The sequence below is a fragment of the Amblyraja radiata genome, chromosome 17 (assembly GCF_010909765.2).
Source record: "Amblyraja radiata isolate CabotCenter1 chromosome 17, sAmbRad1.1.pri, whole genome shotgun sequence".
NCBI classification, from domain to species: Eukaryota; Metazoa; Chordata; class Chondrichthyes; order Rajiformes; family Rajidae; genus Amblyraja; species Amblyraja radiata.
The window spans coordinates 44,288,107-44,315,946 of NC_045972.1; positions in this window are offsets into that span (position 1 = coordinate 44,288,107).

A 27,840-nucleotide genomic window follows, 5' to 3' on the forward strand; every position below is an offset into this window, starting at 1 on the left:
ACTTCCCCTACTCTGGGCAAAAGACTGCGTTTACCCAGTCTATTCCTCGCATGATTTTGTGCACCTTGTTAAGATCACCCCTCACCCTCCTGCACTCCAAGGAATAGAGTCCTAGCCTGTTCAACCTCTCTCCCTATAGCTCAGTCCCTCGAATCCTGACAACATACTTGTTAACCTTCTCTGTACCCTTTCCAGTTTGACAACACCTCTCCTGTAACATGATGCCCAGAACTGAGCACAACATTTTAAATGTGGCCTCACCAACGTCTTATACAACTGCAACATGACCTCCCAACTTCTACACTCACAATGGCATGATGACATTCCAGTGTTTGCTGAAGCTTCTAATATGTTGCCTTATTTAGTCAATAGACAAAATCGTACAGTTAGCTGTGCAAGCTGGAGTGTCAATGCTGTCATGATCCGTATAGGAATAAGGAACGGCAGATGCTGGTTAATAGACAAAAGGCCACAAAAGGGCGAGGTACAGTGAAAAGCTTTTGTTGTGTGCTGACCAGTCAGCAGAAAGACTATACATGATTACTATCGATCCATTCACAGTGTACAGATACATGATAAGGGAATAACGTTTAGTGCAAGGTAAAGCCAACAAAGTCCGGTCAAAGATAAGTAAGTAAGTACGTTTATTGGCCAAGTGTTCACATACAAGGAATTTGCCTTGGTGCTCCGCCCACAAGTAACAACATGACATACAGTGACAGTTACGAATGACTCCGAAAACACTAAACATTAATAATAATAAAACATGAATGTCCGAGTGGCGCCAATGAGGTAGATAGTAGTTCAGCACTGCTCTCTAGTTGTTGGTAGGATGGTTCAGTTGCCTGATAACAGCTGGGAAGAAACTGTCCCTGAATCTGGAGGTGTGCGTTTTCACACTTCTATACCTTTGGCCCGATGGGAGATGAGGAGTCTTGTGTCCACAAGAAAATATTGATTCCTGGTAGAAATACAAAGGGTTCACCAGGCTTTTAGATAAATGTCATGTCAGCAAAAACAATACGAGCATTAAAATAACAGCTTCTATGACATTGCAAAATGCCTGATAACCAGTGAATGAATGAATGAATGAATGAATGAATGAATGAATGAATAAATAACTGATGCCCAATCACCACAGTAATACATTAAATGCAGCAAGCAACAACCCCCTCATAGTGAAACCGACGAAAGACATATTTAGAAACTTAATAAAGATATTTTTAAAATCTATTATTAAACAGATCACGGTTCGTAAGTAAGTCTGAGTATTGTATTTAAGAAGGAACTGCAGATGCTGGAAAATCAAAGGTAGACAAAAGTGCTGGAGAAACTCAGCGGGTGCAGCAGCATCTATGGAGCTGCACCCGCTGAGTTTCTCCTGCACTTTTGTCTACCTCTGAGTATTGTATGCTAACTGTTATGCTCTAGTGGGCGGATGAAGTAGAGTCATTGTCAAATTATTTTTTATTGCATGGGAGTTTGAGATTTTATTTGTAACTGCTATTTGTGCTACTAATTGTATTCCAAAATCACCTTAGACAATAGACAATGGACAATAGGTGCAGGAGTAGGCCATTCGGCCCTTCGAGCCAGCACCGCATTTCAATGTGATCATGGCTGATCATCCACAATCAGTACCCCGTTCCTGCTTTCTCCCCATATCCCCTGACCGCTATCTTTAAGAGCTCTGTCTAACTCTCTCTTGAAAGCATCCAGAGAACCTGCCTCCACCGCCCTCTGAGGCAGAGAATTCCATAGATTCACAACTCTCTGCGTGAAAACGTTTTTCCTCAACTCCGTTCTAAATGGCTTACCCCTTTTTCTTAAACTGTGGCCCCTGGTTCTGGACTCCCCCAACATCGGGGAGTATGTTTCCAGCCTCTAGCGTGTCCAAACCCTTAATAATCTTATACAGGTGCACAACCTTTTATCCGAAAGCCTTGGGACCAGACATTTTTCGTAATTCTGAATTTGTCGGCCTTCGGAATGGAAATTTTTTAGCGTAGATTTTAATGGCTGGCTCAGTGGTAGAGTGCTCGGCTCATATCCGCAAGGTCGCGAGTTTGCGCCTCGATCCCGGCAGTTACTCGGTCGCGAGTTTGAGTCTTCAATGTAGTTTTTTCTTGCAGAATAAATGTTTGTATGAAATGCAGTGTAGGAGAGGTGTACTGACTGTGTGGGCAGAACTTTGGAAGTGATTGCCCACCAGCCTAAAAAGCCGCTGTGTCTCCCTGTCCCTGGGATAGCAGGGGGCGATCAAACAGCACAATACCCCCCTCCCCCTCCAACTCCAGAGGAATCCGCTCCCCGATGGGCCACTACGGTGACAAGTGGCAGTTTGCCCACAGCCCGAGCTGCGCCCCCTCATCCGCCACCCCAAGAACAAGACGTACCTTGCACACCATCAGCTTCTGCCCCTACGTGTTCCTCTGGAGTTGGAGCGGGGCTGGGCTGGAGTTGCTGCTGGCTGTGGGTCTCTGGGATCTCCGTGCTTGCAGTGGGCCTGGGGGTCGGTGTCCCGTTGGTCCTGACGTCTCCGGTCACCCCACTGGACTGGAGCTGAGACTGGGAACTGTACCGCCCTTGCTCCCTCCCTCTGCAACTGCAAACAACCCCACTCTCCTGCAAGGGCGGTACAGTTCCCGGAGGATGGCAGGTGGCCGGAGACGTCAGGACCAACAGGAACCCGCTCCCCGATGGGCCCCGAGCTGCGCCCCGTCATCCGCAACCCAGGTTCCTCTGTAGTTGGAGCGGGGCTGGGCTGGGCTGCTGTTGGCTGTGGGTCTCTGGGATCTCCGTGCTTGCAGTGAGCCTGGGGGTCGGTGTCCCGATGAGGGGGCGCAGCTCGGGGAACGGCTTCTGATGGTCCTGACGTCTCCGGCCAGTTTGCAGTTTTCCTCTGGAGTTGGAACGGGGCTGGGCTGCTGCTGGCTGTGGGTCTCTGGGATCTCCGTGCTTGCAGTGGGCCTGGGGGTCGGTGTCCCGTTAGTCCTGACGTCTCCGGTGACTGGCACTGACCTGCTGGTATCGCCGATGTGAAGACAGTGCAAAGCCCCCGCGCCGGTGCAATGAGCGGGGAGCTGGAGAGGGGAGGGAAGGGGTCACACACATGGCCGGGAAGCAGAGGGGTGTAGGTGGGGTGAAACTGAAGGGAGCGACAATCTGCTGCTGCCTGCGCGCTGAGTTAAAAAGTTCCCACGCAAGACTCACGATGCACTGTGTATCGTGAGTCTACTGTGGGAACATTTTAACTCAGCGGGCAGGCAGCAGCATATTGTCAATTATTAACCCTCCCGCGCAATATACCCTCACCTTCTCTTTTATGAATGGGGATTTAGTTCCCCTTTCTTCGAGGACCGACCGGAGGTTCCGCTGTCACCTCTGCGGGCCGCCCTCGGTGAACGTCTTCAAGGACCTTTCTTCAAGGACCGAAAAAATGTCCGCTATTCGGAGGTTTTCGTTATTTGGATCTTCGGATAAAAGGTTGTGCACCTGTATGTTTCAATAAGATCCCTGGAATGGCTGTGGCCATTCAGATTTATCTTATGGAAAGGTTTCTAAGTGAAGCAGATCCAGAATTGTATACATTATAAAGTTCATGTGATAGAAGCAGAATTAGGCCATTCAGCCCATCTACTCTACTCTGCCGTTAACTTCATAAACTGATATGTCATATCATATGTCATATTTTCTGATTGATTCATAATGAATGTGTAGTTTAGTTTAGTTTAGTTTGGAGATAGAGTGCGGAAATAGGCCCTTCGGCCCACCAAGTCTGCACTGACCACGATCCCCGCACACTAACACAACACAGGGACAATTTTTACACTTACACCAAGCCAATTAACCTCCAAAACTGTGCGTTCTTGGAGTTGTGGAGGAAATTGAAGTTCTCGGAGGAAACCCACGTGGTCACGGGGAGAACGTACGAACTCCGTACAGACAAGCACCCAGAAGGCTCTCTGGCGCTGTTAGGCAGCAACTCTACTGCTGCGCCACCGTGCCGCCCCGATGTGTAGTGAAATATAATTTTAGTGCTTCTCTGCTACTTCTAGTTAGTTAGTTTAATCTATTGTCACGTGGACCGAGGTACAGTGAAAAGCTTATTTGTCGCGTTCTATTCAGTCAGCGGAAAGACTATACGTGACTACAACTGAGCGGTCTACAGTGTACAGAAACAGGATAAAGGGAACAGAATTGTTGCTGTTGCAGCAGAGGTTTAAAAGAGTGAAGCGATTGCAATGAGTTCTTGTAGATCCACCTCGCAGAGAATCGCCTAGCTTGGGTGCCTAATATCCTTCATCGAGTTCTAAAAGTATAATATAACATGTGGCCGACTAGGAAAAGAGGAGATGCAGCGAGACCTGGGTGTCATGGTACACCAGTCATTGAAAGTGGGCATGCAGGTGCAGCAGGCAGTGAAGAAAGCAAATGGTATGTTAGCTTTCATAGCAAAAGGATTTGAGTATAGGAGCAGGGAGGTTCTACTGCAGTTGTACAGGGTCTTGGTGAGACCACACCTGGAGTATTGCGTACAGTTTTGGTCTCCAAATCTGAGGAAGGACATTATTGCCATAGAGGGAGTGCAGAGAAGGTTCACCAGACTGATTCCTGGGATGTCAGGACTGTCTTATGAAGAAAGACTGGATAGACTTGGTTTATACTCTCTAGAATTTAGGAGATTGAGAGGGGATCTTATAGAAACTTACAAAATTCTTAAGGGGTTGGACAGGCTAGATGCAGGAAGATTGCTCCCGATGTTGGGGAAGTCCAGGACAAGGGGTCACAGCTTAAGGATAAGGGGGAAATCCTTTAAAACCGAGATGAGAAGAACTTTTTTCACACAGAGAGTGGTGAATCTCTGGAACTCTCTGCCACAGAGGGTAGTCGAGACCAGTTCATTGGCTATATTTAAGAGGGAGTTAGATGTGGCCCTTGTGGCTAAGGGGATCAGAGGGTATGGAGAGAAGGCAGGTACGGGATACTGAGTTGGATGATCAGCCATGATCATATTGAATGGCGGTGCAGGCTCGAAGGGCCGAATGGCCTACTCCTGCACCTAATTTCTATGTTTCTATGTTTCTATGTTTATCATATTTAAAAGGCGTAAAATTTTAATGCTGTGTTTTTCTCAGAGTATCAGATTTCTAAATTCCCAGATTATTTTTCGTTTTTAATTTAGTTTAGTTTAGAGATACTGCCTGGAAAATGGCCCTTCGGCCCACCAAGCCCTCACCGACCGGTGATCCCCGCACATTAACCTCACCCTACACAAACTGGGGACAATTTCTACATTTACACCAAGCCAATTAACCTACAAACCTGTACATTTTGGAGAGTGAGAGAAAACCGAAGATCTCGGAGAAAACCCACGCAGGTCACGGGGGGGGGGGGGGGGGGGGGGGGGACATACAAACTCCCGTGCTCAGGATCGAACCTCCGGGCAAATTTACAAAACACTTAAGGGGTTGGACAGGCTAAATGCAAGAAGATTGTTCCCGATGTTGGGGAAGTCCAGAACAAGGGGTCACAGTTCAAGGATAAGGGGGAAATCTTTTAGGACCGAGATGAGAATTTTTTTTTTCATACAGAGAGTGGTGAATCTGTGGAATTCTCTGCCACAGAAGATAGTTGAGGCCAGTTCATTGGCTATATTTAAGAGGGAGTTAGATGTGGCCCTTGTGACTAAAGGGATCAGGGGGTATGCAGAGAAAGCAGGTACAGGATACTGAGTTGGATGATCAGCCATGATCATATTGAATGGCGGTGCAGGCTCGAAGGGCTGAATGGCCTACTCCTGTACCTATTTTCTATGTTTCTATGTTTCTATGTTGGGGCCAGCATGCGGAGAGTCGTCAGGCTTGGGTGCGTTAAATCCTTCATTGGGTTCTTCATTAGGATAATCTAACCTGTTTTTATCATATTTAAAAGGTATAGAATCTTTAAGCTGTGTTATCCACAGAGTGTCAGATTTCTAAATTCCAAGATTATTCTTGGGATCTTTGCACAGACTGCAATTTTTCATTTAGCTTCCGAACATTACATTGTTTTATTTTAACCTGACCCAAATGTACTCTTTGTGAAAGGGGAAATTAGACCGTGCTAGCAGGAGGCGTCTGCTATATCTAATCTGCTGTTTTGAGTGTTTAAAGTAACGCCGTTACAGAACTATGGAACTGGCCTTTCAAGGAAGGAACTAAGTGACAATGCTGTGTGGTATTTATACTGTTATTGGCTAATAAACTTTCATCCATTAGTTAACTTCCTGCTAATTATGGGTTTACAAGACTGCGAGATCCCCACGTACTGTACATTCTATTTTGTGATAAGTGGCTCCAGACCAACTTTAATTGTGCTTTTCAAAACAGATGAGTGGCCTGGAGACATGTTTACCAAGCCCCTCTCTGTGAATCCCACTGAGAGTGGACACTCACAACACTCTCCAACATCAACTGGGGGGGCTTTCAAGTTATCTTCATATAACCACTTCCTTTTTCCTCAAACCAAAGCAGGAAAGCAAGGAGTGGCTGCGAAAGTGTTTTTTAAATCTCACCTGCATATAAATAGTTACATTAATACACACACACACACACACACACACACACACACACACACACACACACACACACACACACACACACACACACACACACACACACACACAAACACACACACACACACACACACACACACACACACACACACACACACACACACACACACGTGTGTATATAAATAAGAAATATAGACACCCTCATGCACCCTCGTGTGTGTGTATATATCTATCTATATTTAAAACTGTGTGTGTGTGTGTGTTTCTGCCTGTCTTGTGGTTGCCAGCCTATGGGTGCCAGCCTTTGATTCGTTGCTACGCCAACACCAGACCCAGAAACGCCCAGATTTTTTTCATTTCGGTAGAGATTTCACTTTTCATTCCAAGTATCCACTCATTAAATTTCGTCATGTTTATGTACACATTTTAAATAAAATCCTTCTCCCCCCCCCCCCCCCCCCCCCCCACTCACTCACAATTTGCGGCGACCATAATGAGGCCGCGACTAGTTATGCAGGAACTCCTCGCGACCATGAAGGCGACTCCCCGGCAACCACCCGCGAAAACGTGGCGACCATGTGGTGACTGGATAGTCTCCTGCAGTCGCCTACAAAGTCACCTAAGTGGGACAGGCCCAATCAGGGGGACCAGTTTACCTTGAGGAGAACTAGAATTGTGGACATGAGGAGGTTCGTAGACTGGACGTTTATATAACTAAATATGATAAAATGTGACCTGAAATAGTTTGAGTCAAAGAATAAGGAACAGCAGGACAGTCACGTGCATAAAGAAATCAAAGAACGAGAATTAGAAATGAAGAGAATGAAAGGTAGTTTAAAGTGGGCAAGTAAATTAATGTAGACAAAAATTCTGGAGAAACTCAGCGGGTGAGGCAGCATCTCTGGAGAGAAGGAATGGGCGATGTTTTCCCTGTTCGATTTTCCAGCGTCTGCAGTTCCTTCTTAAACAAGTAAATTAATGAAACGTGTGGAATTGCAAATTGATACAAACTGCTGGAGTAACTCAGCGGGACAGGCAGCATCTCTGGAGAGAAGGAATGGGCGATGTTTTGGGTTGAGACAACTTCTTCAGATTCAAACGTCGCCCATTCCTTCTCTCCAGAGATGCTGCCTGTCCGGCTGAGTTGCTCCAGCATTTTGTGTGTCTCTGTCTTCGGTTTAAGCCGGCATCCCCAGTTCCTTCCTACACGTGGAATTGCAAGTTTAGTTGAGAGAGAGAAAAGAGAAAATGTTGAACCGGTGTAAATTATTCAGGCCTCAATTAAAATACGTTTCGTTTTGCTTGCGTCTTGGGAAAGAAGTCGGGGTCCCAAAGTGGATGGTGAAAGGAAGTCATTAAAATGACACGTGGGTTGGCAGAAGTTATTTCTGGAGAGGAACAAGAGAAACTGGACCTGTGAGCGGACATAAGACGGTGTGTTCGGCACGGTGGCGCAGCGGTAGAGTTGCTGCCTTTCAGTGCTGACAGCACTTACAGCGCCAGAGACCCGGGTTCGATCCTGGCCACGGGTGCTTGTCTGTATGGAGTTTGTACGTTCTCCCCGTGACAGCGTGGGTTTTCTCCGAGATCTTCGGTTTCCTCCCACACTCCAAAGACGTGCAGGTCTGTCGATGAATTGGCCTGGTATAAATGTAAGTTGTCCCTCGTGTGTGCAGAATAGTTCTAGTGTGCGGGGATTGCTGGTCGGCGCGGACTCGGTGGGCCGAAGGGCCCGTTTATGCCCCACATCTCTAAACTAAACTAATCTAAACTAAACACAACACAATTCCGTTGCTGGATTTGCCACCTTTGTTTGTGAATCTTATCGCTGTTGGATACAGGAGGCTTTGTCTAACGGATTTGGAAAGTACCTTACCAGAGACACTAACAAGATGGATCAGGAGCAAGCATCGAACTCCCTATCCTGGATTAGCTTGGACTATCAAAGAATCAGGGAGTGTTAGATGTAGCCCCGAATCACAGCTATGAGTTTCCCAGGGATCCATGAAGTCCTTCAGATCTATGCAATCAAAAGTAACAAAAAAATCAATGAACCCAACTACATATCATCAAGACATTGACCTGTGAGAGAGATCATTTTACTTTGCATTTCAAAACTTAGGAAGATGATAAATCAATGTTTGGTCCTTTGGTATTGAACGCTCTCTAGCATGTTGTACAGTATGTGAACGTCTGCTCCAAATGTTCTTTCATGATAGTATTTGACTTTATAATAGCTCTTTAATTCCTTTTATTTTTATCCAGACCAAAGTACAAACAGTTCCCATAAATATACTGAATACGAGCATATTTTATTGGGCTGTGCCATTATATCTAGCGAGCATTTGTAATATTAAAAGATGAATACATAAGACAATTCATTCAGCTCCAACAAGAGAATGATGGAAACTAGAATGATATAAGGAAGAATAATTCTTCAAACAATCTTGTGCCGAGAAATATGAAAAAAAATTGTTACAGGTTTCTTAAACAGGAAATATGGAAGGTCAGAAAAATGTATAACAGAAAAGCAAAATTTAAAAGAAATCTGCAGATTCTGGAAATCTGAAACAAATGCTGTACATCTGGTAGAGCCGCTGCCTCACAGGGCCAGAGTCCCAGGTTCGATCCTGACCTCGGGCGCTGTCTGTGTGGAGTTTGCATGTTCTCTCTGTGATCACGTGGGTTTCCTCCGGGTGCACCGGTTTCCTCCCACATCCCTAAGATGACGGCTTTGTAGGTCGTTTGGCCCTCTGTAAAAATTGCTCCTTGTGTGGACTCTGGAGTTTAGAAGGATGAGAGGGTATCTCATTGAAACATACAAGATTGTTAAGGGCTTGGACACGCTAGAGGCAGGAAACATGTTCCTGATGTTGGGGGAGTCCAGAAACAGGGGCCACCATTTAAGAATAAGGAGTAAGCCATTTAGAACGGAGACGAGGAAACACTTTTTCTCACAGAGAGTGGTGAGGCTGTGGAATTCTCTGCCTCAGAGGGCGGTGGAGGCAGGTTCTCTGGATGCTTTCAAGAGAGAGCTAGATAGGGCTCTTAAACATAGCAGAGTCAGGGGATATGGGGAGAAGGCAGGAACGGGGTACTGATTGGGGATGATCAGCCATGATCACATTGAATGGCAGTGCTGGCTCGAAGGGCTGAATGGCCTACTCCTGCATCTATTGTCTATTGTCTATTGCTGATGAGATGTCTCTGATTGGAAATATTGGTTCCTGCAGATGCTGGCTGACCCGCTGAGTATTTCCGGCATTTGCCTGTGTTTGGTTTAGTGCGTAAAAGAAGCTATTTAAGGACCCAAATGCTGGAGTCACTCAGAGGGACAGGCAGCATCACTGGAGAGACGGAAAGGGGAACGTCTCGGGTCGAGACCCTTCATCAGACTGAAAGTCACGGGAAAGGGCAACGGGTCCTCCACTGATTATCCATCATCTTTGGTTCCAGAGCCATGCCAGACTATCCATTTCACCGGACCAACAGAGGTTACATAAGAACGATACAACAACACACCTCTGACCCACTAATTATACCTCACCTGTATCTCTAAAGGGTCTGTTTCCCCATTGTATCTCCAAAGTCTAAAATGAGGGCGGCACGGTGGCGCAGCGGTAGAGTTGCCGCCTCACGGCGCCAGAGACCCGGGTTCGATCCTGACTGCGGGCGCTGTCTGTATGGACTTTGTACATTCTCCCCGTGACCTGCGTGGGTTTTCTCCAGGATCTCCTGGTTTCCTCCTACACTCCAAAGTCGTACAGGTTTGTAGGTTAGGTGGCTTGGTATGATTGTAAATTGTCCCTAGTGTGTGTAGGATAGTGTAAGTGTGCGGGGATCGCTGGTCGGCGCGGACTCGGTGGGCCGAAGGGCCTGTTTCCACGCTGTATCTCTAAACTAAACTAAACAAAACACCACACAACGTGACAGGCAATTTTGCTTCGGACATTTTAACAATTCCATGCTTCCCATAACACTGAAGTGAAAGGCTAGTGAGTAGGTGGCTAGTATTAATGGCAAGCTTGACCGATCAGGCAGGAAGTGCAATAAAGCTCTTCTTGGGGGGTTTCCTGATGACACTTTTAATCGGAAGGAAAAATTAAATTTGGAAAATTCGACTTGCGACATCTTGCCAAAATGCCACAACATCCTCTTGTGAACGTTGATTTGCATTGTTGCCATGTATTTTACATTGATTTTAACAAGCTGTGATTTTTCACATCTCGGTTGCAAGTGCGTTCGGAATAGTTAATGAAGACATCACTCTACAGGAATGAAGTGCTGGCGTTCTAAACGCCAAATGCTGGAGGAACTCGACTGGTCAGTCAGCGGCCACGGAGGGAGTGGACGGGTTACCTTTCAGATCCGGGGCCCTTCTTCAGGCTGATGGTGAAGGGGAGGCAAGTGGGGGGGCGGGGGGGGGGGGGGAGAAAGCTGGAAATGAGAAGTGGGGAAAAGCCTGGCAAATGATCTGAAGAGGGTTCTGACCCGAAACGTCATCTATTCTTCCGCAGATGCTGCCTGACCTCCCAAGTTACTCCAGCAATTTGTGGTTATCTTCGGTGTAAACCAGCATTAGCACACATTGGGAACACAACTTATGTGTTCCTCCCTACACATAAGATGCAGGATGCGGGAAGATTGCTCCCGATGTTGGGGAAGTCCAGGACAAGGGGTCACAGCTTAAGGATAAGGGGGAAATCCTTTAAAACCGAGATGAGAAGAACTTTTTTCACACAGAGAGTGGTGAATCTCTGGAACTCTCTGCCACAGAGGGTAGTCGAGGCCAGTTCATTGGCTATATTTAAGAGGGAGTTAGATGTGGCCCTTGTGGCTAATGGGATCAGGGTGTATGGAGAGAAGGCAGGTACGGGATACTGAGTTGGATGATCAGCCATGATCATATTGAATGGCGGTGCAGGCTCGAAGGGCCGAATGGCCTACTCCTGCACCTATTTTCTATGTTTCCCCGTTCTCTGTATGGGTTTTCTCCGGTTACCTATCACGCTCCAAAATCGTGCAGGTTTGTAGGTTAATTGGCTTCGGTAAAATGTAAATTGCCCCTGGTGTGTGTAGGATAGCGTAAGTGTGCGGGGAACGCTGGTCGGCACGGACTCGGTGGGCCGAAGGGCCTGTTTCCAGTGCTGTATCTCTAAACTAAACTAAACTAAAATTAAAGGCCAGGGTCTTAAGCCATGTTCATTGTTCTGTTGCCACCCAAGACATGATTTTAAATAAGCAGAACACTGGGATGGAATCTCGTTATTTTTTTTTTTTGGATAACATTTAATTAGCTCTGGAAATAGCTTGTGGCTAAAACACCGATGATGTCTTTTTATCTTTGATTAGCAGATGGGTGAGTGAGTGACAAAGGCTACAGGTGAAAAGGTGTCAGATCAAGAGAGAAGAGGAGAGAAATGAGAAGCCAGAGGGAAGGGTTTGGGTGGGAGGGGGCAGGTGGTAGGGGGAATATTGTGGCTTATTTAAGGGCCTGTCCCACTTACGCAACTTTTTCGACGACTGCCGGCACCCGTCAAGCAGGTCGGCGAAATTTTCCAACATATTGAAAATCCAGTGGCGACCAGAAAGATGCTACGACTCTTTGGACGACTGAGGAGACGACTCACGACCACACGGGCATACAGGCGACATGTCGCGGGGTGAAGCCTGTATGGTCGTGAGTAGTCGGCCAAAGAGTCGTACCTTGTTCTGGTCGCCACTGGATTTTCAACAGAATGAACATTTTTGTCGACCTGCAACAACCTATGACGGGTGCCGGCAGTCACCGAAAAAGTTGTGTAAGTGGGACAGGCCCATAAAGATAAATTGTGTTCTAGGGGGTGGGAGATGAGCGTACAGTGGGAGCCGGGGAGGGGTAGGAAAGGAGCAGGATGGTTAGGGGGGGGGGGGGGGTTGAGTGGGGGGGGGGGGGTTGCGACGGTGGGAGAAGTGGTTGGGAGAACACACATTTCTGATGGTTTAAGCCAGTTGTAAGCGGCATCCCTGGTGAAATAATCGAAATGATTCATTCGGCTGGTACAGTGGTGCAGCAGGTAGAACTACTGCCTCACCGCACCAGAGTCCCGGGTTCGATCCTGACCTTGGGTGCTGCCTGTGTGGAGTTTCCATGTTCTCCCTGTGACCGCGTGGGTTTCACTGAGGTGCTCCGGTTCCCGCCCCCATCCTAGATCGCCCTGTGATTTGATAGCTTGACTAAATGTAACTATATTTCTCATGGGAAGACACCAAATGCTGGAGTAACTCAGCGGGTGAGGCAGCATCTATGGAGAGAAGGAATAGGCGACATTTCGGGTCGCGACCTTGCTTCGGACTCAACCTGAAACGTCGCCTATTCCTTCTATCCATAGATGCTGCTGCACCCGCTGAGTTTCTCCAGCATTTTTGTGTACCTTGGATTTTCCAGCATCTGCAGTTCCTTCTTAAACAAATATATTTCTCATAATTTGGCATATATACTATCAGGTCTCAACCACGACTTCTGGCATTCTAGAGAAAATGCCGAGTTTATCCAAGTTGGTCTGAGTTTGCCCAACTTCTCCTTGTCAGTAGTCTCCACTAAAGTTACATAACATGCAAAGGGCAGCTTTTTTACCCAAGGAAACATAATGCAGTGATATTGCAGGAAATTCACGTTCAAATATGTGAAATTCCATCATAGTTGATGAAGAACCATCAGAGCAAAACAGTCTGAGTGTCATATGTTCACGTACGAATCATTAAAATTCACCGACAATATATCTTCCAGGAGTAGACCACGACTGCAAGAAGCTTGTTATCGCAGCCACTCTAACACTGTTGTATGCATTTTATTATTTTTGTTACTATTGCAATGTGTTGATGGAGAATTTTTACTTCCAGGAGTGAAATGTACAGATTTATCTCTGCAAGCATACTTCATGTGACGAATCCCCAAATATCATAAATGATCGAGACTGCGCACGTTATTACTGTTCTGCTTCTTACGGCATAAAATATTTAGCTTTTTATAAGTCAGTGGAGCACCATTACAAATAAATCGGTTGCAAACAAGGGCGGCACGTTGGCGCAGAGGTAGAGTTGCTGCCTCACAGCGCCAGAGACCCGGGTTCGATCCTGACTACGGGTGCTGTCTGTACGGAGTTTGTACGTTCTCCCCGTGACCTGCGTGGGTTTTCTCCGGGATCTCCGGTTTCCTCCCACACTCCACAGACTTACAGGTTTGTAGGTTAATTGGCTTCGTATGGTTATAAATTGTCCCTGGTGTGTGTAGGATAGTGTTAGTGTGCGGGGATCGCTGGTCGGCGCGGACTCGGTGGGCCGAAGGGCCAGTTTCCGCGCTGTACCTCTAAACTAAACTAAAGGAGAGGTTAGACAAACTTGGATAGTTTTCTATGGAACACTGGAGGTTGATGTGAAATGACGAGAAAAAAAATAATGAGCAATATAAATCGGGCGGACAATCAGAACCCTATTGCCATGGTCCAAATTTCAAAGACTTGAGGGCATAAGTTGTTAAAGTGTGAGATGCAATGTTTACAGGAGATATTCAGGGCAAGTTTGTACACAGAGGATGGTGGTGGGGACAGCTACAATAGTGGGATTTAATCAGCTTACAGCGCTTGCAGCGCCGGAGACCCGGGTTCGATCCCGACTACGGGTGCTGTCTGTACGGAGTTTGAACGTTCTCCCCGTGACCTGCGTGGGTTTTCTCCGGGATCTCCGGGTTTCCTCCCACACGCCAAAGACTTGTAGGAGCTTTGTAGGTTAATTGGTTTGGTGTCTGTGTGAATTGTCCCTAGTGCGTGTAGGATAGTGTTAGTGTGGGTGGATCGCTGGTCGGCACGGACTCGGTGGGTCGAAGTGCCCGTTTGCATGCTATAACCTCTAAACTAAACTTAGCTTTTAGTTAAGGACGTAGATATGGCAAGAATGTTTACAAATACACAGGACTAGATGTTAAAAGTCCAAAGTGCCAAATATCAATTTACTCCCGATGGTGATGGGAGCCTTATGCACTCACCTATGCTCCTCTGATGTTGAGAAAGGCTAGGCAGTCATTGGGGTTATCAACTGGGCACCTACTTTCATCGACGTTTCGCTGATTGAACCCACGACGTCTCCAGTAGGCTCAGCGGTGCATTCTAGCGTTCCACAACCACCTGTCTAGTCTAGTTGGGAGACCAAATGGGGTCTTTTCGCTTCAGCCAGAGCCACTGGCTACTCCGTGATGCTTCTTTGATGGCCTGGCGTGGGGCTTGTCCGCTGATCCCCAGGTCCTTCATCAGTCTTAAGGTAGATGTTGCCACGAATCCTCGACATCCAACTTCTACCGGGCTCTCCAGCCCCGCTGTTCTGCCTCCGCTGCAAGCTCTGTATATCGCAGTTTCTTTCTTTCAAAGGCTTTCGAAGGGATATGGATCACATGCAGGCAGATAGGATTACTTTATCTTGGCTTCATGTTCAACATGGAGATTGTGGGCCAAGGGCCCTGTTCCTTATGCTGTACTTTTCCATGTTCTATGTCGTAACATTGTGTGTAATCTCCATTGAGATAGAAAGATGTTCTGTTAGTTCAGTATATCCTCTTTACATCAAGAGCTGAAACTGATACCGATAAATGTATACAATGAAAGAATAGTTATGTTTTAAAATATTTGGTGTTAAGGGCAATGAGTCAGTCAGCTTCATTTGATCCGACACAGGAAGTAAACAACCCTCCTGGTGAACTGAAAATCGATAAAAAACAATGAGCGTGTGGACTATTAGCTGCTTATGTTTCACAAATAAAACATTGATGTTCTCTTTAAAGGTAGCCATCGTTCATTCTGCACGTTTCACGGACAATAACAATTCAGCAGTAATTTCTAGTGGGGAAGATGAATGTCCTTGTAAATATTTAAAATCAAATTTGGAATAAGGCAGAGATGAATGTGGTAGATTACTGACTGCTGAAGGCCATGCACGCTGCACCATTTCTCTGGACTGCTCCGTCCCGGCCTCAAATCGGAGGAGAATGCTTTCAAAATACTTGCTCGCTTTGCAAACGATGTGAATTTTTGACGAATTGTGAGGCTTAAAAAAAACCCGAATGTTATCCATAATAAATTAAAATTCCAACGAGTGTGGAAATTTAATTATTTAATCTATATTTGGAACCATTAGTGGTTTGTGGACAATAATGAAAATGTAGACACAAGGAACTGCAGGTGCTGGCTTATATGAAAAAAGACTCAAAGTGCTGGAGTAACTCAGCAGGTCGGGCGGCGTCTCTGGGGAACATGGATAGGTGACGATTTGGGTCGTGACCTTTCTCTCCAGAAGTTATTTCAGACTGACTAGTAGAAAAAGGATAGATACAAAATGCTGGAGTAACTCAGCGGGACAGGCAGCATCTCTGGAGAGAAGGAACGGGTAACGTTTCGCTTCGAGACCCTTCTTCAGACTGATGTCAGTGGAGAGGGAGATACATAGATAAGGAAGTGTGAGGTGTGAAAACATGACAAAGGGGATGGTGTTCAAAAATGTGGAATAGATCATTGTTCACTGGGAGAATCTAACAACAAAGTAAACGGAGATAAAGTATAGTCAGAGATGGTCAGACTGGTCGGAGAACTGTGAAGGGGAGGAATGGAGAGGAAGAAACTTGATGGTTTACTTGAAGTTAGAGAGGTCAATGCTCACACCGTTGGGGTGTAAGCTGTCCAAGTGAAACAAGGAACTGAAGATGTTGTGTTTAAGAAGCAACTGCAGATGCTGGAAAATCGAAGGTAAACAAAACATAGAAACATAGAAAATAGGTGCAGGAGTAGGCCATTCAGCCCTTCGAGCCTGCACTGCCATTCGATATGATCATGGCTGATCATCCAACTCAGTATCCTGTACCTGCCTTCTCTCCATACCCCCTGATCCCTTTAGCCACAAGGGCCACATCTATCTCCCTCTTAAATATAGCCAATGAACTGGCCTCAACTACCTTCTGTGGCAGAGAATTCCACAGATTCACCACTCTCTGTGTGAAAAATGTTTTTCTCATCTCGGTCCTAAAAGATTTCCCCCTTATCCTTAAACTGTGACCTTAAGCTGGAGAAACTCAGCGGGTGCAGCAGCATCTATGGAGCGAAGGAAATAGGCAATGTTTCGGGCCGAAACCCTTCTTCAGACTTGTTGGTTTAACAGGGAAGGACGCAAAGTGCTGGAGAGGAGACACATGAAATCTAGAGTAACTCAGCGGGTCAGGCAAAATCTCTGGAGAAAAATAATAAGTGACGTTTCGGGTCGGGACCCTTCTTCAGGCTGACTATTCTTTTTCTCCAGTGATGCTGCCTGACCCGCTGAGTTACTCCAACATTTTGTGTCCACCTTCATTGTGTAAACCAGCATCTGCAGTCCCACCCTGCACATGAGGATACGTAGGAGCTGTGTATATTTATCGAGATGGGTCTGAGAAATAAAACCTATAACCTGCATTTAAAATAAAATAGAAATAAGAGTAAAGATTAGAAAAGGGAATAGATTTATGGAATGAGTCGATTGTTTCTTAAAGCATGATGCTGGCAAGTCAGTCTGGAATGCTTGATTTAATTCTGAGTAGTTTAGTTTAGTTTAGTTTAGTTAAGAGACACAGCGCGGAAACAGGCCCTTCGGCCCACCTGGACCATGCCGGTCAGCGATCCCCACATATTAACACTATCCTACGAGGGACAATTTTTAAACTTCAACCAAGCCAATTAACCTACATACCTGCACGTCTTTGGAGTGTGGGAGGAAACCGAAGCTCTCGGAGAAAACCCACGCAGGTCACGGGGAGAATGTACAGGCAGCACCCGTAGTCGGGATCGAACCTGCGTCTCCGGCGCTGCATTTGCTGTAAGGCAGCAACTCTACCGCTGCGCCACAATGACCGCCCACAAGTTCTATTGAATTCTGAGTAAGTTCAGTAGACAAGACAGGCGGGAGCGTTGCAGGGAGTGAGGGAAGAGTCGGGTTCGATCCCGACTGTGGGTGCTGTCTGTACGCGGAGTTTGTACATTCTCCCCGTGACCTGCCTGGGTTTTCTCAGAGATCTTCAGTTTCCTCCCACACTCCTAAGGCGTGCAGGTATGTAAGTTAATTGGCTTGGTGAATGTGTAAATTTTCCCCAGTGTGTATGCAGCTCAGTGTTAATGCACGGGGATCGCTGGTCTGCGAGGACCCGGTGGGCCGAAGGGCCAATTTCCGCGCTGTGTCTCGAAACTAAACACTAAACTAAACTAAAACTCAGCAGGTCAAGCAGCATTTCTGGAGAAAAGGAACGGGTGATGTTTCGGGTCTGTTACACGATAATTTTACCAGAACAGTATGTGACCCATAGTGCTGCGGCCATGGAGCTATTTAAACACCATAGCGCTGCAGCCGACAGCCCTTTGTTTAAATTCCCACGTGCTCAGCCGGCAGTGCCCTGTATAAACCTTTGTGCGCCAAACCGGCAGCGATGTTGTGTATTGCTTTGCGCGCCAAATATGTACCGCTGTGTGTCGCGATACTTGCCAGGCGGCGGCTGTCATGATCAGCGCCGCGGACAGAGGCAGAGAGAGAGAGAGACGTGTGGTGCTGTAAAATGGACCCCGCGCACACCAAGACAAGTATTGTTCTTGTTCTCTCTCTTGCCAATGAAACTGATCTGTAACTAAACAGTTGAGTGAGCCTTTTTCTGTTTTACTGGACAGATCCTTCAACCTGTTCCCTTGTCACAGGGTTGGAACTCTTCTTCAGACCCGAGACGTCGCCTGTTCCTTCATCTCCGTAGATGCTGCCTGACCCGCCGAGTTGCTCCAGCACTTTGTGTCTATCTTGGGCGTAGACCAGCACCTGCAGTTCCGTTCTACACTACCAATAGACAATAAAATAATAGGTGCAGGAGTAGGCCATTTGGCCCTTCGAGCCAGCACCTCCATTCAATGTGATCATGGCTGATCATCCCCAATCAGGACCCCGTTCCTGCCTTCTCCCCGTACCCCCTGACTCCGCTATCTTTAAGAGCCCTATCTAGTTCTCTTTTGAAAGCATCCAGAGAACCTGCCTCCACCGCCCTCTGAGGCAGAGAATTCCACAAACTGTGCAACGATAGCAATGATAGAAGCAAGCATTTGGAGGGAGCGGAGTCACAAGATGAAGGTAGCAAAGACATCCGTTTGGTGAGGCTTTGTCCAGGTGTCAGGCCTCAGTCATTTTATTCTTCGAAGTCACAGGTTTATAGGTTCAAGTTGCAGAGAGAGAATGGACCAACCTTCGTCATTCATTCCCATTTTAGACTGGCCTGGGACAAAATCACCTTTCTGGAGGCATGTGTCTGCATGCTGAGTGAGTTATATTGTATCACAATTTTTTTTTCAGAACAGAAGGGAGAATAAGGTGTTGAAATTTAAATATAATGTTTGGTGCACAATTGGAATGTCACTTTGACAACGGCTGCAAATTAAATTATGAGCCTGGTGCTGGCAGACTTGAACCCCTCTTCCCAGCTTTGTGGTTGATGCATCGCAGTTTGAACATAGCATCGTTCATCATCTGATAATGACAAATGTATTATTTCTGAACTTGTCATCTCTTCCTTGATGACAAATAGTCTAACTTCCCCCAGTGATAATAGAATTTTATAATGATCTTTCCCGCATTGAGCCGCGATGACTCCACTGTACGCCGAGCGTTCCTTCTCGAAACCTTTTGCGCAGTTTATGACAATGGATTTTTGCAAGTTGTTGACAAGCATTCAGTTATTTATGAGGCATGATGGAGGCATCGGGTTGGTAAATAAGTCTCTGGAGGATATAAGTACTTATTTATTTTTTAATCTTTCAGGGCAGTTCAGTTGCAGGACCCTGATGGTATAATTACCATGCTACGCTTCTGCAGATTGAATGGCCAAAGCATAGTCCACCTCATTTATTATCTACAGCTTCCTGAAAATAATACATGAGGAAAGAATGAAATCCCCCCAAAACATTTGGCGTCGAAGATCATATTTAGTATCTTTGCGATGCACCCTATTAAGGTGATTGAGCTCCTTATTCATTTGAAACGTTGACTGCACCGAATATGAGCTTCAAATGAATCACGCTTTGTACTTTAACTCAAACCAGTCCAGCTGTAAGTGTTTCAGGTTATGGAAGTCGGAGAAATAATTGGTCTCCGTTTTTCGTTGGTAAACTTCCTACGGAGCTCATTTGGTAGTTACGCTCCTCGCTACGACACAGAAGCCCGCTGTTCCTCTCCAGTGATGGGGCGACTTGTCCTATTGATATTGTGCCAGAACCATCCAAAACCATTGTGAGACCGTAATGGCAATCGGCCCTTATGATGTGAGCAATATTGGGTCCCCATATCTGAGGAAGGATGTGCTGGCACTGGAGAGGGTCCAGAGGAGGTTTACATAGAAGCATAGAAAATAGGTGCAGGAGGTAGGCCATTCGGCCCTTCGAGCCTGCACCGCCATTCAATATGATCATGGCTGATCATCCAACTCAGTATCCTGTACCTGCCTTCTCTCCATACCCCCTGATCCCTTTAGCCACAAGGGCCACATCTAACTCCCTCTTAAATATAGCCAATGAACTGGCCTCGACTACCTTCTGTGGCAGAGAATTCCAGAGATTCACCACTCTCTGTGTGAAATTACGGAGAATGTTCCCAGGAGTGAGTGGGTTAACATATGATGAGCGTTTGACGACACTGGGCCTGTACTCGCTATAGTTTAGAAGGATGAGAGGGGGTACCCCATTGAAACTTACCGAATAGCGAAAGGCTTGGATAGAGTGGATGTGGAGAGGATGTCTTTAGCCAGAGGTTGGTGAATCTGTGGGATTCTTTGCCGCAGACGTCTGTGGAGGCCAAGTCAGTGGATATTTTGAAGGCAGAGATGGGTCGGGGGTTTCGAGCCTTCCGTTGACGGGACGATCGTGACTCCTGCAGCCGGCGGCGGGCCCTCCGCGTCGGGGTGATCACGCTCCCGCTTCTAGGGGACCTCAGCTCCCCCGCACTGTGCGACCATTGGCGAATCTACAGACGGAGATGGAACCATGTCCAGCTACACAGTCATGGGCATGGAGTGAGTAGAGGAGTAGAGCCAGGGGCTGAGCACGCAGCCTGGAGTTTCTGATGGTTATCGAGGAGGAGATCTCATCTATTTGACTCCTGGAACATAAAGTGAGCCTGAAGAGACCTTTGAAGTGATTCACATGGTACCGTTCAGTTTAGTTTATTGTCACGTGTAACGAGGTACAGTGAAAAGCTTTTGTTGCGTGCTAACCAGCCAACGGAACGAACAATACATGATTACAATCGAGCCGTCTACAGATAATGTACATGATAAGGGAATATGCGAGGTTTAATGCGAGGTAAAGCCAGCAAAGTCCGATCAAAGACAGTCCGAGGATCTCCAATGAGGTAGATAGTAGTTCAGGACTGCTCTCTGGTGGTGGTAGGATGGTTCAGTTGCCTGATAACAGCTGGGAAGAAACTGTCCCTGAATCTGGAGGTGTGGGTTTTCACACTTCTGTACCTCTTGCCCGATGGGAGAGGGGAGAAGAGGGAGTGTCCGGGGTGCGACTGGTCCTTGATGATGCTGCTGGCCTTGCCGAGGCAGCGTGAGGTGTAGATGGAGTCGATGGAAGGGAGGTTGGTCCGTGTGATGGTCTGGGCTGCGTCCACAATTCGCTGTCATTTCGCGCAGTCTCGGACGGAGCCGTTCCCAAAACCGAGCTGCGGCGCGTCCCGATAAAGTCGCTTTCCCCGGCACATCTGCCGGAGTTGGTGAGGGGGTTGTCGGGGATGAGCCGGGCTCCCTTAGCCTTCTTACAGGAGCCCGTCCCAGGAGAGCGCGCTCGGGCGCGCGACGCTCAAGAGTCTGCTGCTACAAACAACTGGTCTCGCCCGTTGGCAGAGCATCAACTCATCAGCACTTTAGTGCAGCCTAATTTTAAACAGTGTCGGTGAGCTGAGTTCTTGCCAATGGTAGGACCAGCTGTTCCAATAACAGGGAGAAATTTCCTTCCCGGTGCGACGGGATGCAAGAGGTGGAAACGACATTTGAAAAACATGCGACTAATTAATATTGAAACACAACGGAGGGAAGAGCCTGTCGAGGGAAGTTGGGACGCAAGGTGAAGGCTCTGAGGGATTGCCACAGGATGTTGCACTTGGTTCACTCAGCGACACGTTCCGTACGTTGATGACAACATTTTCAACCACTGAAGGAATACATTTTGGGAGTGTCGCTTTCTTTCTGAGCAGCTCTGAGCAGGGCCTTCGATCAGAGGTTTTCGCCAATCCACGTGGCCAGCGCAGAGTTTCGTTCGGCGCAAAATGCTGGAGTAGCTCAGCGGGGCAGGCAGCATCTCCGGAGAGAAGGAACGGGTGACGTTTCGGGGGGTGGAGGCCCGCTGCAGTCCTTAACAGTCGGGTTTCGTTTATTGTCACCCGTGTACCGAGGTACAGCGAAAAGCTTTTGCTGCGCGCTAACCAGGGGTCAGCGGAAAGACGATGGGGCCGGTCACGGCGGAGCAGCGGTAGAGTTGCTGCCTTACAGAGCTTGCAGCGCCGGAGACCCGAGTTCGATCCCGACTACGGGTGCTTGTCTGTGCGGAGTTTGCACAGTTTAAGGATAAGGGGGAAATCTTTTAGGACCGAGATGAGGAAAACTTTTTTCACACAGAGAGTGGTGAATCTCTGGAATTCTCTGCCACAGAAGGTAGTTGAAGCCAGTTCATTGGCTGTATTTAAGAGGGAGTTAGATGTGGCTAAAGGGATCAGGGGGTATGGAGAGAAGGCAGGTACAGGATACTGAGTTGGATGATCAGCCATGATCATATTGAATGGCGGTGCAGGCTCGAAGGGCCGAATGGCCTACTCCTGCACCTATTTTCTAAGTTTCTATGTTCACCCCGTGACCTGCGTGGGTTTTCTCCGAGATCTTCGGTTTCCTCCCACCCTCCCAAGACGTACAGGTTTGTAGGTTAATTGGCTTGGTAAAAGTGTCAATTGTCCCTAGTGTGTGTCGGATAGTGTTAGTGTGCTGGGATCGATGGTCGGTGCGGACTCAGTGGGCCGAAGGGCCTGTTTCCGCGCTGTATCTCTAAACTAAACTAGACTAAACTAAACGACGCGTGATTACAATCGAGCCAACCGCAGGATAAGGGAGGAACGTTTAAGGCAAAGTAATGCCAGTAGAGTCTGGTCAAAGATAGTCCGAGGGTCCCCGATGAGGTAGATGGTAGATCAGCACTGCAGGAGCTCTCTGGTTGTGGTAGGATGGTTCAGTTGCCTGATAACCGCTGGGAACAGCTGTAAGCCTTTAACCTCGTGGGGTTGAGTATTTTTCTTCATGATTAACATCAACAACCCAATACTTCACTCATCCCAAACCTGTGGGGAATGAGGGTAGTTCAGAGCAGAGGAACTCTTGTGTGGGAAGACCAAAGGTAGATACAAAGTGCTGGAGTAACTCAGCGGGACAGGCAGCATCTTTGGAGGGGAGGAACGGGTGACTTTTCCGGTCGAGACCCTTCTTCAGTCAGATTCCTTCTTGAAGAAGACACAATGTGCTGGACAGTTTGGGACGAACCGGTGGCCTGGCGGTAGAGTTGCTGCCGTACAGCGCCAGAGATCCGGGTTCGATCCAAACCACAGGAGCTGTCTGTACGGCCTTTGTACAATCTTCCCGTGATCTCCAGGTGCTCCGGTTTCCTCCCACATGCCAAAGTCATGCACGTTAATTGGCTTTTGTAAATTGTCCCTAATAATAATAATAATGGATGGGATTTATATAGCGCCTTTCTAATACTCAAGGCGCTTTACATCGCATTATTCATTCACTCCTCAGTCACACTCGGTGGTGGTAAGCTACTTCTGTAGCCACAGCTGCCCTGGGGCAGACTGACGGAAGCGTGGCTGCCAATCTGCGCCTACGGCCCCACCGACCACCACCAGTCACTCACACACATTCACACACAGGCAAATGTGGGTGAAGTGTCTTGCCCAAGGACACAACGACAGTATGCACTCCAAGCGGGATTCGAACCGGCTACCTTCCGGCTGCCAGCCGAACACTAGTGTGTCCCTAGTGTGTAGGATGGTGCTAGTGTACGGGGTGATCACTGGTCTGCGTGGACTCAGTGGGCCGAAGGGCCTGTCTCCACGCTGTATCTCTAATGTCTAAAATCACAGCGCTATGGTCAGACAGCATCCACTGAGAACATCTCAAGAAAGGTCCCGACCTGAAACATCACCAATCCATGTTCTCCAGAGATGATTCCTGACCCACTTAGTTCCTCCAGCACTCGGTAAATCAGCATCTGCATTTCCGTATGATTCTTTATTAATATCTTTTAACAGATCTTCAGCGAGCATCCCAGTAAAAAAGCTCTAACAAAGTTAATGTCAGTGCCTTAAGTTTAACGGGAGACTGCTCATTAAATTCATGCACCAACCCAAATTCTCTTCTTTATTCCATAAAAATATCTGAAGAGTAATTACATTTAAGGAATTAGGAATTCTGTGCCGAAAGCTGAAATATCCACCAGTTCCTTGGTATTCAATTTTAGCATTAAATGAAAGGAAATATCATTGTGTATTCAGGTCTGAGGGATAGATTTCTTTCGGGGAGTTAACTTGTAGCTATTATACAAAAATGTTTACTCTGTCTTGCAAGTTAAGGGGCTGTCCCACTGCGGGTTTAGAAGAGTTTGCCCTCGACTCAAACTTGCAGCATGGTCGACACATGGTCCTAGGAGGTCCTATGAGGTCACTGGAACTCCCCTTCATTCCCGCATACTCGAGGCCTCAGTTTGGTCAAGGAAAAGTTTTCAGCATGTTGAAAATGTTTCCGCGAGTAAAAATTGGTCGGCACGGTTCTTTTGAATTCGTAGTGCAGTGGAGTGGGGTCGTTAATTAGTTACAGGCAGTCGAGGGCAGCCGTAGGCAATCGCCTTCACTGTCCAGGCATTTTAATTGGTCCATTGGAGTTTTCAGGACCAAGGAAAATGGACCGGTAGGTTAAATGCCCGCTAAACTTTATTAAACGTTGTCTGGCTTCTTAAAAGTGTCTCCACTCCTTCTCCCCCTTCTCTCCCCTTCTCCCCCTTCTCTCCCCTTCTCTCCCCCTCTCTCCCGTTCTCCCCCCCTCTCTCCCCTTCTCTCCCCCTCTCTCCCCTTCTCTCCCCTTCTCTTCCCCCCCCCCCCTCTCCGTGCTCCCTAAAGGACTTACCGTACACTGTGGCAGCCGTCTTTTACCTTCCTCTTCATCGCGGGTGTGAATTTCAGACAGCGCTCCCCCGCTTTCCCTGGCCCCCGCCTTTGCGTGTGTGTGCAGTCGGTCGATCCAGCTCGCGCTTTCATCGCAGCGGTAGAGTTGCTGCCTTACAGCGGCAGAGACCCGGGTTCGATCCAGACTATGATAGCTGCGTGTATGGAGTTTGCACGTTCTCCCCATGACCACGTGCGTTTTCTCTGGCTGCTCCGGTTTCCTCCCAAACTCCAAAGGCTCACAGGTTTGTAGGTTAATTGGCTTTGGTATGTTGTAAAGTTGTCGCTAGTGTGTAAAATAGTGCTAGTGTATGGGGTGATGCTAGTGGGCCGAAGGGCCTTTTTTGGCGCTGTAAATTAAACTAAACTAATATGTAGACTCAAAATGCTGAAATACGTCAGTGGGTCCGGCTGGGTCTCTGGAGAAAATGGATAGGTGATGTTTCGGGTTGGGACTCTTCTTCAGACTGTTTGTAGTGGGAGGGGGGGGGGGGGGGGGGGGCGCGTGGGTGAAACTGGAAGCCAGAAAAGTAGCTGGGCAAAATCGCGGCTAGGAGGTTCACTGATTATTGGCTAGAGATGGTGTGAGCCCAAGCGGGATCCATCATTAGGATCTAGGATCTGGTTGATGGACATCATATGTTGATAGAATGGAGCGGCTGAGCTTATATACTCTGGAATTTAGAAGAATGAGAGGGTTTCTTATTGAAACATATAAGATTATTAAGGGTTTGGACACGCTAGAGGCAGGAAACATGTTCCCGATGTTGGGGGAGTCCAGAACCAGGGGCCACAGTTTATGAATAAGGGGTAAGCCATTTAGAACGGAGACGAGGAAACAATTTTTCACACAGAGAGTTGTGAGTCTGTGGAATTCTCTGCCTCAGAGGGCGGTGGAGGCCGGTTCTCTGCATGCTTTCAAGAGAGAGTTTGACAGAGCTCTTGAAGATAGTGGAGTCAAGGGATATGGGGAGAAGGCAGGAACGGGGTACTGATTGTGGATGATCAGCCATGATCACATTGAATGGCGGTGTGGGCTCGAGGGGCTGAATGGCCTACTCCTGCACCTATTCTGAATTTCTCTGAAAAGGGGATTAATAAAGTATTTATCTCTATCTATCTATCTATCTATCTATCTATCTATCTATCTATCTATCTATCTATCTATCTATCTATCTATCTATCTATCTATCTATCTATCTATCTATCTCTCTATCTCTCTATCTATCTATCTATCTATCTCTCTATCTCTCTATCTATCTATCTATCTATCTATCTATCTATCTATCTATCTATCTATCTATCTATCTATCTATCTATCTATCTATCTATCTATCTATCTATCTATCTCTATCTATCTATCTCTATCTATCTATCGTCTTATAGTGGGGAAGGGAGGGAGGTGTTTGTAAAAGTTACCTAAAATTGGAGAATTCAAATCCAAACCACCCCCTCCCCAGGTACTCTCCCCACCCATCCTTATACTTCCTGATACATCCTTACACCTGGCCTTCATTCTGAAGAAGGGTCCCTACCTGAAACGTCACCTCCCCATGTTCTCCAGAGATGCCACCTGACGTATTGAGTTACTCCAGCACTTTGGGTCCGTTTGTTGTCAACCTGCATCTGCAGTTCCTAGTTTCTACATTCTTACTTTTTTTCCACCAATATTGCAGAGCCTTGACTTAATTTATATATCATTTATATTTATACAACCGGTGCATTTGTTTGTCTCAATCTTTATTATTAACCAAGAACTCTTCTTTCCAAATAATTTGTTCTGCACCATAATATATCATCGACAGGGCACGGTGGCGCAGTGGTTGAGCTACTGCTTTACAGCTCTTGGAGCGCCAGAGACCCAGATTTGACCCTGACTACGGGCGCTGTCTGTACGGAGTTTGTACGTTCCCCCCGTGACCGCATGGGTCTTCTCCGAGAACTTTGGTTTCCTCCCACACTCCAAAGGCGAGCAGGTCTGTAGTTTAATTGGCTTGGTGTAAATGTAAAAAATGTCCCTAGTGTGTGTGGGATAGTGTTAATGTGCGGGGATCGCTGGTCGGCACAGACTCGGTGGGCCGAAGGGCCTGTTACTCTGTGTCGCCCGCTGTGCCTCCGAGCTAAACTAAACTAAACTAAACATGGAATAAACCGTTCTACTTTGGCGATATCCAAAGACCTCAAAGACGTATTGTAGGCCTGTTGACATCCTTTTGTCTTCTTGAGAGCTGATTTTATAGATTGCACTTCTGAAAACTTGTAAAATGTTGTCAGTTGCATAACTCCAGGGTGATTGCAAGCTTTCCATCAGTAACGTGAGGCAGTAGCAGCTTGATTCAAGGGAAAAGGCTTTTAAGAAACCATGGCTTTTCTCTGCTCCTCTTCACCATTTCCTTTATCTTAATAAATAATGAGTCTGCCATTGGCTGACAATGAAATATTTTGAAAATAGTTTTAATGTATAACTGGCAGTGGACCTGTTGGGCATTGATAAATGGAGCAAACAGGAAAGATGGCAAACCCCTGAAATATTAATGACCTGTTTCACAAGTGTTATTAGAAAATTCGCTTGCTTGTTTTATGCACATTAAACGTGCCGCAAGTTAACTTGCAGCTGAACGCAGGCAATTGACTGCAGAACCTTCCTCTTTGTGTGTGAATACAATAACGGGGAGGGCTAATTATAGGTGTGTTTATCCATTCATATTTCCAGGGATCGCATTCGGTTTGTGATTTTGCGTGCAGACTACAAGCTTTTAATTGCGATTTAATTCCAAACTTACTTTGGAAATCTAACAAAGTTTGGTCGTGGATTGTGCCTGGAATTAATTCGATGAAGGTCGAATCAAAGTGCTAATTTTCAAGCTGCATTTTTCACATTAAATGCGCTGGAGGGCACTTTGATCGGTCAAAGAAATAAGGCTTCTTCAATTTTTATTTACAGCAATGTTTTAGTGTTATCTATGTCGTGGGGGCCTTACAGGGTTATAAAGAAGGATTATGGG